This window comes from Dromiciops gliroides, chromosome 2, assembly GCF_019393635.1.
Source record: "Dromiciops gliroides isolate mDroGli1 chromosome 2, mDroGli1.pri, whole genome shotgun sequence".
Taxonomy (NCBI): Eukaryota; Metazoa; Chordata; class Mammalia; order Microbiotheria; family Microbiotheriidae; genus Dromiciops; species Dromiciops gliroides.
In genome coordinates, this window is record NC_057862.1 from 94,784,228 (window position 1) to 94,803,204 (window position 18,977).

Below are 18,977 nucleotides of genomic sequence, written 5' to 3' on the forward strand. Positions count from 1 at the left end.
CTTCAACTACACAATAGATATATATAGTTGTATAGTTCATAAATTGTAAAATAAAGGTAATTTTCTTGTCTTTAGAGATGATTTAATAAATCCCCTAATTTTACCTAAATCACACATCTTGAGATACAGAGCAGTTGCAGATCGGAGATTAGAATAAGGTTCCTGATTTAAGGTCTAGTGTACTCTTTATATTTACAACCCCAGTGATTCTAAAGCATCACATGCCTACAAAATGAATTTTAAAAAACAATATTTTGAGCAAAGATTTTGAAGACTAGACTTATTGATTATTTTATTCAAGTTTGATTCCTAAACATTTTTATATTATCAAAAAGACTTCTAATAACTAAATTATCTGTGATAAGCTTTTTGAGATTACCATCTAGAGTACATTTTGACAGTTTAAGATTTGCTGATTATGGTCCATAAAATGTTTATTGAAAATAAAGTTGCAAAATACTCATATACTCTTAAGAAAAACTGTTCTAATAAAATGAAATATTTCATAAGGGGTCCATTTTCTTCCTTTACTCATAACAACAATAGCAATAGTATTTGTCATCTTAATACTTACTTATTTCCTAAATTCTGTATATACTACTATTAAATCCTCAATGGCTGATGTTATTGAATCAGGAATGATGATTAATTACCTTCATTTTATGCTTCTAATAAAAAAGCTAATTTTGTGGGTTTTCAAAAGATAAATTGTGCCTAGATTTTTGGACTTGCCTTTAAGTAACAAAACTGTTTAGATTTCATGCATTTACTTGAGTTTTATCAGTGTAAATTTTTTTGCCAAAACCAAGTTCAGTTCACATTTTTCTGGTCATTGCTTTCAAAGAGCTGGATTCATGAAAAAGGCTATACCTACATTCAAAGATTAAAAATAGTGCAGCTCAACCTTAATTACCACTAAAATACTAGAATCAGAATTGGAAGGGACCTCAGAGACAATTAGTCCAATCTATCTAAATGAGAGCATACAAGATATCCAAATACGTGATCATTTAGACTTCCTTTAAGGCTTTATGTTAGGGTGAGTTCTTCCTCATGTGAGACTTCCTAAGGCATTCATTGCATTCTTCTTCTTCTTCTTCTTCTTCTTCTTCTTCTTCTTCTTCTTCTTCTTCTTCTTCTTCTTCTTCTTCTTCTTCTTCTTCTTCGGGGCAATGAGGATTAGGTGACTTGCCCAGGCTCACACAGCTACTAAGTGTCTGTGGTCAGATTTGAACTCAAGTACTCATGAATCCAGGGCTGGTGCTTTATCCACTGTGTCACCTAACTGCCCCTGCCACCTAGCTGCTCCCATTGCATTTTTGAATAGCTCTAATTTAGGGTTCTTGATCTTTTGGTGGGGCAGCTAGGTGTCATAATGAATAGGGTGCTGGGATTAGAGTTAGGAAGACTCCTCTTCCTGAGTTCAAATCTGGCTTACTAGCTGTATGACCCTGGGCAAGTCACTTCACCCTGTTTGCCTATTTCTTCAACTATAAATCGAGCAAGAGAAGAAAATGGCCAGCCCAGTATCTGCCAGAAAACCCCAAATGGGGTCACAAAGAGTCATACACAACTGAAATGACTGAACAACAACTCCCTGACAACTGGCTATTTTCCTACTACTTGCAAAATGTCCATGTCACTCTCATCCTCAAAACCTCCTCATTTGATCTGTCCATCCCTGCAAGCTATTGTCCTATAGCTCTCTTCCTTTTTTATAGCTAACATCCTTGAGAAGGCAAATCTAATTGAAGCCTCCACTTTCTTTCACTCTCTCCTTAACTCCCTGCAGTCTGGCTTCTTTCCTTATCATTCAAATGAAACTGCTTTCTCCAAAGTTATTAATGATCTCTTAGTTGCCAAATCAAATGGCCTTTTCTTAAGCCTCCTCCTTCTTGACCTTTCTGCACCCTTTAACACAATCACCTGTTTCTTGACAGTGTTCTCTCAAGGGCTTCATGAACCTCTTCTCTCCTGGTTCTGTTCCTACCCAGTTGACTACTGTGTCTTCCTCACTGCATCTTCATACAGGGAACATCACTAGTGGTGGGTCTCTCTCTCTTTCTTGGGCTCTATTCTCCCTCTATAGTATTCCACTTGGGGATGTCTTCAGTTCCCAAGGGTTCAATTATCATTTCTATGCTGATGATTCTCAAATCTACTTATCCAGCCCTAACCTCTCTCCTGACCTCCAGTCTCACATCTCCATGATCTCAAATTAGATGTTTAATAGATATCTTAAATTCAACAGCGTCCAGAACTAAACTCATTGTCTTTTGCCCCAACCCCCTCCTTCCTGCTAACTTTTCTATTACTGTGGAAGGCCATACTACATTTCTAGTTACCCAGGCTTAAGCCATCTTCAACCCCTCCCTCTCTCTGGTTCGAAGGGTATGGACATTTTAGTCACTTTATTTGCATGATTCCGTATTGCTTCCCAAAATGGTTCTACCAATTCAGAGCTCCATTGACGATAAATCATTCTATAACACCTCCAACATTGATTATTTCCATTTTGGGGGTCTTTTTGCCAACTTTCAGGATATGAGGTGAAAACTCATGGTTGTTCTGATTTGTATTTCCCTTGCTGTTAGTGATTTGGAGAATTCTTTCATATGGTTGTGAACTCTTCTTTTGAGAATTATTTATTCATATCCTTTGACCACATATCTATGGTAGAATGGCTTTTATTGATAGATAGATACACTGATATAGTGACATATTTATCCAAGTATTACTAATAGCCATTTCACTGTACATATATATGTGTATATGTATTAATATATACAATATGCATGTGTATATACATAAAGTACATTTTATATATCTGAGATACCAAACCCTCATCAGAGAAATTTTATGTAACTTTTCCTCATTTGACCACTTCCCTTATTATTTTAAGTTTATTAATTTTGCGTGGAAGCTTTTTAGTTTCATGTAATAGATTATCTTTTTTATCTTTTGTTACTGTTTCTATCTCTTGTTTGGTTAATAATATAGCTCCTATCCATAACTGAGAGGTATATGATCAGATTCTCTCCTATTTAAAAAAAAATATGATCTATAATATTAAAATCACATATCCATTTAGAAAGTATTATATATGATATAAGGTTTTTGTCTAAGTCTAACTTCTGTCAGATTTTCTAGTTTTCTCAGTAGCTTTTATCAAATAAGGAATTTTTCACTAGGTAATTTATATTTTCCATTTTTTCAAACACTTGGTTATTGAATTCTATTATTTTTTTTTTTTGCGGGGCAGTGGGGATTAAGTGACTTGCCCAGGGTTACACAGCTAGTAAGTGTCAAGTGTCTGAGGACAGATTTGAACTCAGGTACTCCTGAATTCAGGGCCAGTGCTTTATCCACTGTGCCACCTAGCTGCCCCGAATTCTATTATTTTTGATTCTCTCTTGTCTATTCTGTTCCATTGATTTATTTTTCTGTTTTCTAAAACCTCTTTTCATCATTTCCCTTGATATTCTAGATCTTTAAAAAAAATAACTTTTATTATTTTGTTCAAGTTCTATAAAGTGTTACCTTGGTAATTTTGTTAAAGCATTAGAAGTGTAAATTAATTTTGGTAGCATTGTAATTTTTGTTATGTTGGTATGGCCTGGTGGTGAATACTGAGTATTCCTCCAACTATCTAAGATGTTCTTTAAGGAATACTTTGCAATTAAATCTATATGTCTTTCATGAGATTTAGTAGGTTAATACCAAGATATTTTATGAATTTAAGAAATTATTTGGAATGGAATTCCATTTCTATTATTACTTCTTGTGTTTTGTTATACTTAAATAGAAATGTAGTTGATTTTTGAGGATTTATTTTGTAGGCTGTATCTCTGCTGATTCCCTAGGATTGTATAAGTAAGCTTTCATCTCATCATTAAACAGAGATAATTTTATCTCCTCTTTTCCTATCATTATGCCTTTAATTTCTTTCTCTTGCCTTATTGCTTTGCCAGCATTTCCAGAATTATATTAAATAATAATGAAGAGAATGGTAGTAATCTTTGCTTATTTACTCTAAAGGTTTTAGTGTAATTCCATTGCATATGATGTTTGCTTTTTGGTTTTAGATTGGTTATTTTATGATATTCAAAGAGTCCCTAAATCACCCAATTAATTAATGTTTATTAAAACACCTTCTATAAGCACTGTGCTAGACACAGCCTGTACATTGTGTAGTTTTTAGCATAAAAGAATGTTGTATTTTGTCGAAGGTAAACATCTATTTAGATCATGTGATTTTGGATGTTTGGGTTTTGTATATGATTAAATATATTGATTGTTTTCTGAATATGGACCATCCTTGCATCCCTGGTATAATTCCAATTTGGTTAAAATGAAAGTTTCTTGGATAAATAGCTATCGTCCGCTTGACAGAATTTTCTTCACAATTTTTGAGTCAATGTTCATTGATGATATTGGTCTATAGTTTTCCTTCTGTTTTATCTTTCCCTGATTTTAGATATTAAAACTATCTTTGCCTCATAAAAGGATTCTGGTAGGGTGCTTCCTTTCTCAATTTTTGAGAATAATTTGTGAAGTATGAGTCCTAATTTTCTTTTAAACATTTGATAGAATACTCTTGTGAATCCATCAGGATCAAAAGTTTTTTCTTTGGTAGTTCCTTTACAGCTAGATCTATTTCCTTTTCTGAAATTAGGTTTCTTAAGATCTTTATCTGGTCTTTTGATAGTTTGGATATTTTATATTTTTGGAAATATTGCTCTATTTCTTTTGTGTTCTCAGTTTTGTTAGCATATAATTAACATAATATGTATATAATATGTTTTGATTATTCTTTTTTAGTTTAAAAAATTATAGTTACGCAAAAGGAATTTTCATATTAGCCATATCCCCCAAAAAAGCAAGAAAAAGAAAAGAAGAGAAAAAAAAGTATGCTTCAGTCTGCACTCTGATTCTATCAGCTCTCTATTTGGAGGTAGATAACAGGTTTCCTCATGAGTGGTGGGTCATTGTGTTGATCAGAGTTACTCAATCTTTCACAGCTAATTATCATTACAATATTGCTGTTACTGTGTAAATTGTTCTCCTGGTTCTCACTTTCCTTTGCATCAGTTCACATAAGGCTTTCCAGGCCTTTCTAAAGACACCCCTTTCATTATTTTCTTATTTTTTCTCTTTTTAATGTCCATTTAAATTTTTTAAAATAGCATTTTATTTTATTTTTCCAATTACATGGAAAGATAATTTTCAACATTCATTTTTGTAAGATTTTGAGTTCCAAGTATTTCTCTCTTCCTCCCTTCCCTCCCCCCTTCCCAAGACACCAAGTAATCTGATATAGGCTATGCAGTACAATCATGTTGAACATATTTCCACATTAGTCACATTCTGAGAAAATCAGAACAAAAGGAAAAAACCCACAAGAAACAGGAAACAAAAAAGCAACAAAAGAAAATGAAAATAGTATGCTTCAATCTGCATTCAGACTCCATATTTCTTTTTCTGGATGTGAAGAGCATTTTTCATCATGAATCTTTTAGAATTGTCTTAGATCATTGTATTGCTGAAGAGTTAAATCTATCACGCTTGATCATCACACAATGTTACTGTTACTGTGTACAATGTTCTCCTGGTTCTGTTCGTTTCATTCAGCATCAGTTCATGTAAGGCTTCCCAGGTTTCTCTGAAATCTGCCTGTTCATCATTTCTCATAGAACAATAGCATTCCATTACATTTATATAACACAACTTGTTCAGCCATTACTCAATTGATGGGCATTCCCTCAATTTCCAATTCTTTGCCATGATTATCCTTTTTATTTCTTTTGGTTTTGCTGTGATTTTACTTTATTTTCTATTCTATTGATTTGTTTTTTGTTCTTTCCATTTTAATCAGATCAGTGAAGGGTATATAAATTTTATTAGTCTTCAAAAAACTAGCTTTTAGTTTTAGTTATCATTTCTATAGGATTTTTGTTTTCAATTTATACATTTCTCATCTAATGTTTAATATTTATTGTTTTTAAATAGTTAATTCATATTCATTCATTAATTATCTTTCCCCCCTATTTTGTTAATCTATTTTTATAAAATTTTGTTTTTTCTCTTGGGAATGTCTTTTGTAGCATACCAGAAACTTTGGCATGTTGTTTCTTACATAGTTATTGTTTCTATGATTTGTTCTTTGTTGAATCTCATTTTAGACTGTACCTTTTGTTTGGGGTCCCTGAATCAATTACTATTTTTTTTCATTATGGTCTGTAAAGGATATATTGTTTATGCCTTTTTACATTTGTTTGTAATATCTCTGTGACCTAGAACATGATCAATTTTTGTAAAAGTTCCATATGGTGCTGGGAAATATATATGTTTTTTTGCTATACCATTTATAAGATGCCATAAGTCTTTTAACTCTACTTTCTCCAGCAATTTGTTCAGTTCCATATTTTCCCTTTTGTTTATCTTTCTGTTACATTCATACAGAACTGAGAGAGGAATAGCGAAGTCTTCTGTCACTGTCATGTTGCTCTCTATGTCTTCTTGAAGCTCAGATGTTTCCTTTATGTGTCTGGACATTAAGGCATTTGGAAAATATAAGTTTATTACTGATACTGGTTTGGTTTTTTATGGTTCCTTTAAGCGTAATATAGTTTCTTTGTTTATATCTTTCTGGTTTTTGAATGTATACATTTAGAAAGAAGTTTCTTTTTTATTTGTCTGCTGTTACTCTGTTGCTGTTGCTATCTTTAGCTGTTGCATTTATTCAATCCTCCTGCATTTCTGTTTGTGGTATTTGAGGAGCAAACAATCATTTCAGTTCTGGTTTTCCCTCAAAATGTTTAAAACACCTCTTTACTGATAAGTGTCCTTTTAAAAGGTATGTTAAGCTCAGATTTGCAATATAGACCATCCAGGGCTGCATCCTGAGTTCCATTACTCTCTGTAACACAGTTTTCCATTCCCTCCTGTGTTTTCTGGAACTTTGAGATCCAGCCTCCAAAGAAACCACTATCAGAGGGGACAAGAAAAGTCTTGTGTTATTTGAATATTCTTTCCTTTGTATTTGAGAGTCTTTCTCCTAATCATTTGCTTGACTTGTTTCTGAATTGAATGATTAAATTTAACAATGACGTGTCTTAGTCTTGTTTGTTTGTCTTTTTGCGGGGGTGGTTATCTGAGGTATATAATTTTCTAAGTTCAGAATCTGGGCAATTCTATTATTTCCTACATTACGGTGTGAAGGTTTTTGTTTGTTTTGTTTTGGGTTTTTTGCTGTTGTATTCTTTTGGGAGATCTATGATCCTTAGGTTGTCTATACACATCCTGGCTTTGAAATCAGTATGTTTTGCTTAGGAAGTGAGCACATTTTCCTTTAATGTTATTGTTTCTTGCTTCTCTCCATCTAGATTATCCTTCACTTCTGTATTCTGTATTCTCAGTTTATTGTTCTCTCTTTTGTTTCTTTGGTGAGACTTGCCATTACATATTGTAATTTTCTATTGTGATTATTATTTTTGCATGACAGTTCATGAAATGTGTTCTTATAATTCTCATTTATCTTTCAAACCATTCAGGAACAATGTGTTATACTTTTCCTCACATTCTGTAGGGTCCTCTGTTTCATCAAATATTTTCATCAAATATTTTCATCAAATATTGGATCACTTTCTTTTGTTTTGTAGTATTTGTTCATAGATGCTTGAACTCATTTACTAGATCTGTATGACATTTTTTCCTTCCTTGTTAACATTTTCTCTGTTGATTTATCTGCTTATGTCCAGGGTCTTTGTGTCTTCTTCCTGAGATTTTTGGTAATTTCAATCTTTTTTTCCTTTCTGATTTCCACCTATTCACTTTTTGACTTTGTCCCCTCTGATAGTGGTTTCTTTGGAGGCTGAATCTCAAAACATCTCAGCCTCCTTTCACATTGGGCAATTCATGATGCATTAGGTTAGGTCTCTGCTCCAGGTAACTTTTGGGTGGGTTAGAACTGGTCCCATTTGAATGCTGTGCTCTTTCCCTTAGGCTTAATGGAGTGCTACACAGCCCTTCTTTCCTCTCCCCATTTCCCAAAGATATGTCCTGCTCTCTGTTCCTTACTTTTTCGACCTGGGCCTGGCAGTTCAGAGCTTTGAAGTGCTGCTACTAAGGGGTTGCATCTCCTGGCAGGTTTTTACTTTTGTAGGGTTTTGGAGGGCCAAGTAAATTCATGCAGTCCAGAGCCAAGGTTTCTATGGCACTGAATAGATGGAAGAGTGACTAGAGTTGGGTTTTTGTTTGTTTGTTTATTTTTGTTTTGTTTTTCAGGGGGAGGGGAGGAGGGCATTATAAGCTTGTGTTGGGTACTTGGGTCTCCCAGTGCAGCCTCACTACCAGTAGGATGATAGGTGGGGGGAGAGTGCTAAGTGAGCTCAGGGTCAGTGAATATTAGTTTATGGGTTTTTGTGTTGTTTTTTAAAAAACATTTTTAAAAATTTGGGGTGTTGTGGCAGCTAGGTGGAGCAGTGGATAAAGCACAGGCCCTGGATTCAGGAGGACCTGAGTTCAAATCCAGCCTCAGACACTTAATACTTACTAGTTGTGTGATCCTGGGCAAGTCACTTAACCCTCATTGCCCCATAAAAAATGGGTGTCCTAGATCAGAGAGAGAGAATGGAAGTTGCTTTATCCTTGGTGTATAATTTCTATTTTGGAAAGGGATCATGTTGATCCAAGAAAATATCTAGCCCTCTATCTTTTGTTCATATGACCTAGAAGTCCTTCTTTGTTGTTCCTTGCATCTTGTGATTTCAGACATTTTCACTGGTCATCCTCCAGTGCTTGGAATTCTCTTTTCTCTGCTTCTTGTCTTTTTTTGTTTCCTTCAAGTTCTAGATGAAATCCCAACTTCTATAACAAGCCTCTCCCAATCCCCTTTAATGCTAATGCCTTTTTGCTGTTGATCATCTATATATCTTATTTTATAGTTGTTTACATGTTGTCTTCCCCATTTCTTTTCATTTCTTTTTATCCCAGATCTCAGGACAGTACCTGGCACATAGTAAATGCTTAATAAATTCTTATTGACTAATTGACTATATACCTATCAAACATTATTATCAAAGGGGTTTACTTATGGCATATGACTACCCCTAGATATAAAAAAAAACCAAACAAAATAAAAAGGCCTTCAAAAATTTAAGAGATCCTCTATGGAGGATTTGTAAAGTGGCAGAAGCAAAAATATAAAAGAATAAGAAGAGTGGGAGAGATTGTGACCTGCGTTGGTGTGGGGAATATCTGCTTAGCTAAAACAAGGAACCATCAAAATAGGGTTTTTTCATGAACTTTTAGTTTTCACAATCGAAATGAATATTGTAATTTTATTTTCCTGTTGTACATAAGAGGCACTGTTCTTAGCCTGACATCCTCCAAATATATTCTGTATGTTGCTGACTGTAAAGTCCTCTAGTAAAATGGGACTAGGTGTTGCTGTCAAATGTTCTCTCTACCCTTCATTGGGAATACCATGTATAGAAAAGGATGTGGTTGAGAGGGAGGCAAGGTGACATCTACCCACTTAGAGGTTTGCCAAGTAAGGCTTTTATATCTTTTGAAAATTATTTGTCATTTTAAAGGGCATTGAACTTCCTTCTGCCTATATTTCAAGGAATTTCCAAACCAGTATTAGGTATTTTCAACATGAATAAAAATATTTCACATTTATACTGTACCATTTGCAAGGTATTTTTCTCTCAGCTTTGTAAAGTAGATAACTCAAGAATTCTTGTGCTTATTTTATAGATGAGGCAACTGAAGGTCAAAGAGATTAAATGACTTCCCCAAGGTTACACAGCTAAGTGATGAAATTAGGACTCAACCTGCTGACTTCCAGGCCAGTAAACTGTTCACTATATTATGGTGCATCTAATTCATTTGGTTTGTTTTCCTGTTACTTTGACACCATGCAAAACCTTTATTTGAACAGAAACTTGATGCCTACAACATCTTTTATGAGATAACTTATTTGAATATTGTTATTTTTAGGGTTATGCTATATGCTTATTCAATTTTCTTTCCTTCATCTGACATCTGGGTTGAATATAATTTTCCATGAAATTAATTAACATGATTTCTGGTACTTTCAATCATGAAACCATAGAAACCATAGAAAGAAAAAGATTGAATATATTTCCTTTTTCTTTGTCTTAAGAGTAGGAATAATATGTTCATTGGATCAAGGATTTAAAGTTGGAAGAAACCTTAGCAATAAGCAGAGATCATGGAATAACAGTAGAGGTGATTTAGTTCAACCTCCACTCTTTACAAATCTAAGATCCTGGAAGATTAAGGTAACTGACAAAGGTCACACAGGTAGTAGTTATCTGAGCTAGGATTCACACCTAGGACTTCTGACTTTAAACCGAGTCCTCTTTCCACCATAACACATTGCTTGTCATCTTGACCTCCTCCATACATTTTTTCATGAAGAAGGAATATAATTACCAAATCTTATGCAAATATAACAATGTTTTTTAATGGCAAGCAATACAAACAACATGAGCTCAGTGAAGGACTATGTATCCATTGTCCAAGGACGAAACTAGCTAAGCTTGAAGAAGCTGATTTCCATATTGGCCACATAGTGATTAACTTTTTCTGTCACAGCAGTTATTGGACACCATCTACTTGGGCCAAGGTTCTTAACTTGTAGTCCATGAGCTTATTTTTAAAAAATATTTTTATAACAGTAGTTCAATATATTTGGTTTCCTTTGTAATCCTATATATTTTACTTTATGTATATAAAGACATTCTGAGAAGGGGTTCATAAGCTTTACTAAATGCCAATGGTGTTTAGGACACACAAAAGGAGGATAAGAACTCCTACACTAAGACAAGGAGTCAGCAATAGCCATTAGAGAAAGAAGAAACCACATTAGTGAAACTATAAATCCTTGAAGTCTTTAAGTAATAAAATAACAATTATTTTACTAATAAAATATTTGTTTCATAACTGCAGTCCCAAGAATTATTTTTTTCATCAAAGATAGCATCATTATAGTAGCTCATTTATTTAAAATGAGTTTCTACTCACATATAGGGTTGTGGTATGAAAAGTTTAAATAAATGTATGAAAAAAACCCGAGCAAATGCCAAAAGAATCAAATTAGGAGAGAGAAAATGGAATGTTATTTGAAACCTATGCATCATGGATTTTAAAACTTTTGAAGTGCTATATTCCATTTAAAATTAGTGAGAAAATAATAAAGTGTAATAAGAGTAGAATTTGGAGCTAAAGATGACTTTTAATATTGGCTCTGCCATTTATTACCTGCATACCTTGGTTTCCTTATTCATAAACCAAAGGACGTAGAATTTGGCGATCTGAAAGACTCCTTCCAATTTTATATCCTATGATCCTCTAAGGAAGAAGTATTTTGTTTAAAGGTAATATTCATTAGGGGAAGCTAGGTGGCACAGTGGATAAAGCACCAGCCTTGGATTCAGGATGACCTGAGTTCAAATCTAGCCTCAGATACTTGACATTTACTAGCTGTGTGACTCTGGACAAGTCACTTAACCCCAATTGCCTCACTAAAAAAGTAATATTCATCACCATTTTAAAGAATGAAACTACCTGGAAATTTTTTTCATCTGTAACCTTTGCACATTTGTACAAAATAATAAAGCTGTTGTACCATTCTTCTCTGGCTTCTCAAATAATGTAGAAAACTAGAGTTTCAGTGTTAGCTTTCAACTTGGGGATCTAATCAAAGTCTGTCATATACAGACTTAAGGTCACACATTTCCAAGATATTTGATAGTATGATACCTTTGGAGATGTTACCATGGCCATTTTAATTGATATTTTTCAAGGGACCAACATAGCAACTTGTTTAAGTAAGCAAAATGACAAAGAGAGTAGGACAGTTATTTAATGAATTGAATAAAAGGCAATAACTATAAATCAGTCCCCAAATCCTTCAAACAAGTGTTTTTACTGGGAATTCTTTGGACAAGGCTTTCTATTTATTAATAATAAACACAGGGGGAAGCTAGGTGGCGCAGTAGATAGAGCACTGGCCCTGGATTCAGGAGGACCTGAGTTCAAAGCCAGCCTCAGACACTTGACATTTACTAGCTGTGTGACCATGGGCAAGTCACTTAACCCTCATTGCCCCGCCAAATATAAAAAATAAAAAATAAAAAAAATAAACACAGCCTAAGTTTATTGTATTGCAATGTAAGTCAGAATGTCATAGGGCGAAATGTACACCTATGAAAAATTCTACAGAGACCTTCTTTTCTTTTCTTTTCTTTTCTTTTTTTTTTTTTAGTGAGGCAATTGGGGTTAAGTGACTTGCCCAGGGTCACACAGCTAGTAAGTGTTAAGTGTCTGAGGCCGGATTTGAACTCAGGTCCTCCTGACTCCAGGGCCAGTGCTCTATCCACTGCACCACCCAGCTGCCCCCGAGACCTTATTTTCTAACTCTTTTGTGTGTGTGTGAAAAAAGAAAAGAAATGGTTGGTTTTATGGTTAATGAAGAAAGCTTGTTACACATCAAAAGTTTATTACTCCTCTTCACCACAAGGGGTATCCTGGAACATGGATGTAGAGTATTTGACTTAGGATACATAAAGGTTTCTTTGTTATTATGACAAGAGTTTGTCATTATGACAAAGAATCATTATTTTAATCTTAATTCTCATCAGACATTTGGGTTGTTACCTGCATTGTTGGAGAGAGCACTCAAATCAAAAAGGTTACAGATCCATATGAGTCATCACCACAAAAGCAGGGCTTATGTTTTGGACTACAAGATTTACTCTGAGTTAAACACCCAATTATTTTGTTGGGGCACTCAAATAAACATAAATAAATCATGTTTAACTTGTTGTAGGACACTTGGGAATCTAATTAAAGAGAATTTCAGCTTTTGCTGAACACATACTTCATTTAACCTAATTAGGGGAATTATTGACCACCTACTAGGAAGACCAATAGACTTGTGTGTTATATTCCATAGTTCCCTATGGCCAAGGTTTCCTATCTTGTCACAAACTCTTATAATAATACTAAAACTTTTTATAAGTAGTATTTTTTTCTTAAATTTCCAAAAGTGTTTTTTAATGTAACCCAGATGTATAATATTTTTTAGTGCACAAAGGGTTTTTCTTTGAAAAGGTCACCTGCTTTGCCTCATCAAGAAGTATTAAGTTTTTAAAATACTAAAATCCTGATAAATTACAAAGGAACCCTCTTTTTTCACTGTTACAAGTGTATTTGGAAGTTTTAGTTTAATGAAGAGTCATGTTTCATAAGACTATACTCATAGGTCCTTTCTGGCTTTAGGTGGCAATAAAACTTTAGCATTCTAAGCAAAATTTCTAATTTTACTATAGTCTATCTCTACATGTTTCAAATATTTGTCTGTATTATTCTAAAAAGCATGAGACAAAATTTCCAGAATTATTGGGGATACACTTTTTCATATTTGGTATTTGATATTTACAAGAATAACTGAACCAGATAATCTGTATAGAGGTCTTCTACTTCAAATCTCCCTTTATTTTTTCAGATGAGGACACTAAGGCCCAGAGTTAAGTAGCTTTTCTAAAGTCTTGAAAGTACTAAATGATATAACCAAGATATGACTCCAAAGATTTGACTAAAAATCCAGAATGTTTTCAATTATATCAAGCTGCCTCCCAATCTTTAATCAAATAATGGCGTTTATATTTGTTGTTGTAAACTAGGAATGTTTTATGGCAAAAAAACAAAACCAATGAAACAATTTACTTTAACTCTCTTTAAATATATCATGGCATTTAATGTCAGTTTCTCCTGGTGATGCCAACCATTTCTTTGGGGACTCTGTAGTTCTTAACTGATATTTGAAAGACAGATTGTAGGTCAAAGAATGCTGGTAAAATCTTATTCCAAGAATGGGAATGGATGTTATTATCACATAATGGTAATTTGTCTTTTACATTAAATTAGCATAAATATCTACGGCATTATTTTCAATGTTAGAAGAGGAAATCTTAGAAGTATTTCATTGGAGTATTCAGTGAGTTTTTCTTTATATGCAAGTGAAATAGAGAGTTGAAGCAATTATCTGGATAATTTGGTCCAAAAGATGCTTTCATTTGCAACATGCAATTAATTCAGGTAAAAATGAGTTTTGGATTGAAAAACCTGGATAATTGCTTCTTTTACCATTTCACGTGGCATGGGACTGCACTATATAGTCACAGTAAGTTCATTTGCTCCTCTGAGATTTTCCAGTAAACTTCACTAAGGAATCATGTTTATTTAATCACACAACATATAAGTATACTGATTTTTTTAATAGAGTGAAAAACTTTTATAAGAATAATTGATTTGTTTCAAATTTGTTAGTGTCCATCCTTTTCAAAGTGCAATACTAAATATATGTACCTAATTTCTTTCAAACTTCATTAAAGTTTGAAGATAGAGATACTAAAACAAACTATAAAAGCAGGGAGTTGTATAAAGTTCTCAGATATAATATGTTCTTGCCCTTTAATCATTATGAAATACATTGCGTCTTGAGGATGTTTAAAAATATTTTGAGTTCTTTTCATTTAATTTAATTTTAAAGCTTTTTCAGTTTTTCAAAAATCTTCCTATTAGCCACAGTTACTTTGTTAAATTTTGAATACCTATACCCATCTGAAATTAACTTTGGTTCCTTAGTTATAGATACTTTATTTTTATATTTAGATTGTCATCAGTTTAGGTAAAATAATAGGCCTGTGCTGATTTTGGGAATAAAGATTTCTGAACAAAGATTCTACTAAAGGGTAAAAAACAAATACAATTTTTTTAAATCAACTGAAGTTTTTGTTGCTACGAAGAATGGGAATTTCTTGAAACTATGGTGTTTGGAAATAAGACACAATTTTTTCTAGCCTAGAATCTTTCAAATATACCATGCTATATAACCTTGGCTGTTTATTATTAATTCTTGATTATGACTATAAGGAAAATGCTCAGTTTTGTTGATTAAGAATTGTACATCTCCAATTCATTTGTACTTTTTCATACTTTTGCAGAACCTTACAAATCTTTAGGAGTATAACACAATTCAAAGACAATGAAAAATCTGCGAATTTGTAGTCGTATTATCCCCTTGTTCCAATATACTCTATAAAAAGAAAAGGTAAATATGTTTTCTACTAAAAATAACATTTTTCCCTACATGCACTGGCTACTCTTTACACTCTAAATCACTTGGGGGCATGCCTTGAACTTTTAACCCTCTTTTCCAAGCTCTGATGCTAAGAATAATGCACTCTGCTCCTTGGCACGGAACTAGATTTCAGGACTGTGGTTCACAGTTTATGTTACAAACACCACTGTACCATCTGGAGCAAAGTCTTGGTTGTCACATTAGGAACATTCCATGAGATCACATCAATTTGTGATATAATTATATTTTATTTTCTCCCACAAATTATGACTACATGTTTCCCTTTTTCTCATCTTACAGATATCTTTTGCAAAATATACTGGTAAAATCTCAGAACTTTACACCTTAGTAAGTTACAAAAGGATTCACTGGTGACTAGCCTCCTGCAATTAATTATAACTATTATTAAATCAGTATATTTAAGAAAACTGGAAAGAAATAAGGTGCAGTTTTTAGAGAATGACATTTCAGGAGGCATGCTTTCCAATGCTGTGTCAGACAAATAAGTAAGGGATAATATGGCATGAGAAAATGTCATTTATTCCTGGTGCTTCTGACTCCTGAAAGAAGCATAACTTTGCAGTGTATTCATATTCACCCATATCTTTAAGAAGAACATGGAAAAAAAGAAAAAAAATGATTATCATAATCTCCTTGGGTGGAAGTAAAGTCAGTGTTCTTGTATCCTCATTACTATAATTTCAGTTATATCAGCTTCAGTTAAAATGTTTACTTAGAACTATTCAAATGAGACTGAAAAGACACAAAATGATGTTTTGACAGTTAAATTCTTTTTCTCAAAGGATATCATTCCATACTGATTCACTAGATGTAAAGCAAAGAATATACTGACATCACAATTACAGCTGGAAAAAAAATACATACATCTAAATTTTATACTAACATTTAAGAAAATATTATTAACTCCAGCCCCATGCAGTTTTTTTTCTTACTTCAGATGATGCTTACATTTCAAAGGGTTGACTTTGAGTGGGTGAGATGCAAATTTGTAATAAATGTACCCACATGCATTTCCCTAGTAAATAGAATTCTTAGATTGAATTGACATGTCTCTTACTATATAAATATGCACTTAAAAGCCATAAAGAAACTACAGACATGATGCTTGGCCATAATTATCATTGAGCTGCATACATTTTAACAGTCCCATGTAAATGGGTATAATGGTGCAGATGTTTAAGATATATTATTTGAAATCATCTTAGTTTTAAATACACAGCAAGTAGTTTTACAAATGAGTTAGCACAAAGTTCAGACAGTTTAAACTGAAGGTTAATGTATACTTTGGAGAAGTTAAACTGTATTAGGACAATCCATATTAGTAAATATGCTATGACAATTCATATGCATCAAAGTTATAATGGTCAGGTTAGCCATCTCCTAATTCTCAAATTGTATTCATACCTCTTGAATTATTTATCATTAGATATTCAAAGATATCCATAGATATCCTTAAAGTAGAAGACAAAACACCAATATATTCATTCCATAGATGTTGTTAGATTTGACCATTCATTCCGTAGAAGATGTGCTTGTTTTGCTAGTTTTTCTCCTCTTCAAATGTTTTTCTGGAACAAGATGAAATGGTGTTAAAACTTTCCAAGCACCCTTTCATGCTGTAATGGGAGTTCATTCAAAGGACATGTGGCTGGAGGACAAACAGTAGCAGTAGTTATCCTCACCTCCCTCCTCCCTTCACAACTCCTTCCTGGTCCAGACATTCTCTCCCACCTCCTCCACACACCCCCACCCACCCAAACTAACCCCATCGAAGATACTGAATGCCACCTCCCTTGCCTTCCCTCTCCTGTCCCCCTTTGCCACTGCCTACTCAGTGATTTTCAGATTTTAAGAATTGCTACTCTCACCTTCTTCCTGTCGGTCCATAAATTCCACTCAGTCACTATGATTTTATTTCCACTCTACCAAGAGATGTTGATAGAATTATCTCCAAACTATAGTTACCTCATCATTCTATCCCCCAAGGAAAGGATAAGTATTTAGACCATGAATTATAGAATATTAGAACTAGAAGGGACCTTATTAGATTCCTTATTTTAAATAACAACAAAAAAAAAGACTGACAATTGCACCTACTTGATGTAATTATTAAAGAATAAGGTTTGTATTTTTAAAATTGCATTCCAGGACCATTTGGGGGGGGAGGGACATATATTTTAAATTCAGTTCCCCAGCTGGATAGTAGAAAAATACAGTTTACTACGTATGATATATTTTTGTGGAAGAATGATATACTCTCTGAATACAATGTAGATTATTAATAAGATTTTAAAATGTTCAACTATAGCAAATTCTAAATACTAAGAATAACACAATTTTATACCTATGCGTGCTGTATATGTGTACACACACATGTCCTGGATTTTCCAATCCTTTATATAAACAACCTGAGTGTAAAAACTTCCACAAATTTCTCAGATGTAATTTTTCAACATATTCATGGCTATTCCCCATAGTGTTATTTGAGTCAGGTATTTTGTTAAAATAAGAAAAATACAACTTTCTACTCCTATACTTCCATTCAGGAGGGAAGTCAACGATTCTGTGAAAGCCTTCCTACTCCACAGCTCATTTAGAATAAAGGTAATTCACCTGTAGTTCTGCTCTGAAATCCACAATGCTGCAGGAGGGTTCTGCACTGGCCTTTCTTACCAATTGCATTGTTGGAATAATAAAAAGCCCCCTTTCTTAATCAAACATAAACTTGGCTTTCTTTCACCTGTCAGGAGAAAATGGAAGAGACAGCAGCAGCAGCAGCTGTTTTTTTCCCCTGGTAGTTTCACATCTAAGACCGAGTGAGTCTCTCCCCCCTTAAATGAATTGCTCCTTGGTATTGCAGTGGAAATGATTACCTAATAAAGCTATTTAGCAAAACTCATAATTGTGTGGTCCTGTTCCTTCAAACATGTGTCACTGCTGCCGCCAAGTGACGGGTCTGCAAGGTTGTCCAACCCTGAACAATTAAAGCAACAATTCTCCTTAGTTAGTTGCCCCTGTTCCCTCCTGTATAGAAATACTGTCTTCTGGCCATAAGAGAAGATAGAAGTATATACTAGTTTCCCCTTGATGAAAAATGAATACCCTTTACTAAAATGTCAACCAATTAGTCTACTTGGTGATAGGTTCCCCTAAAATTCATGTTTTCTGGGGAAAATGGCATTATCAAAAGATTTTCTTTCTTTTGACTTGTATTTCTGATTTGGGAAAAAGAGATTTTAACTGTTATTGGTTTTAATATACTCCATTAGCTGTCTCTAGCTCTCTACAAACTAACAGTGTGTATTAAGGGAAGGGAAATCTCTCACTTCAAATCCATGGGTCATAGCAGAAACTTGCAACTGTGGGAACACATGAGTACATGGGGATATATGCAAAGACAGTTGTTCTCTTTAGTCTCCTCATTCTTGAACCATGCTAAGAGCTTTTCAATTGCTGTGACATTTTCAGCCAGGGAAGGAGTAGTTGTTGCAGAGCAATGTTTTACAGGCAATTACTTTATATGATCAATGGAGCAATTCCCCCCTCTAGAAAGGAACCGAAGCGATCAAGTTAAATCATTAAATGGGAGAAAGAGAGAGAGAAGGAGAAAGGCTTCATCTCATTAGCAGGTGCCAGTGCTGCAGGGTCCAGAGCTGCACACAATGTCACTGGCCCTTTAAGACAATGACTGCATCCCCCTCCTGTAGCTGTTGACAGGTCTAAACCTCCCTAGCAGCCCATTGTGGCCACAGTAGGAGGCACCTGCAGAAAATGTGCC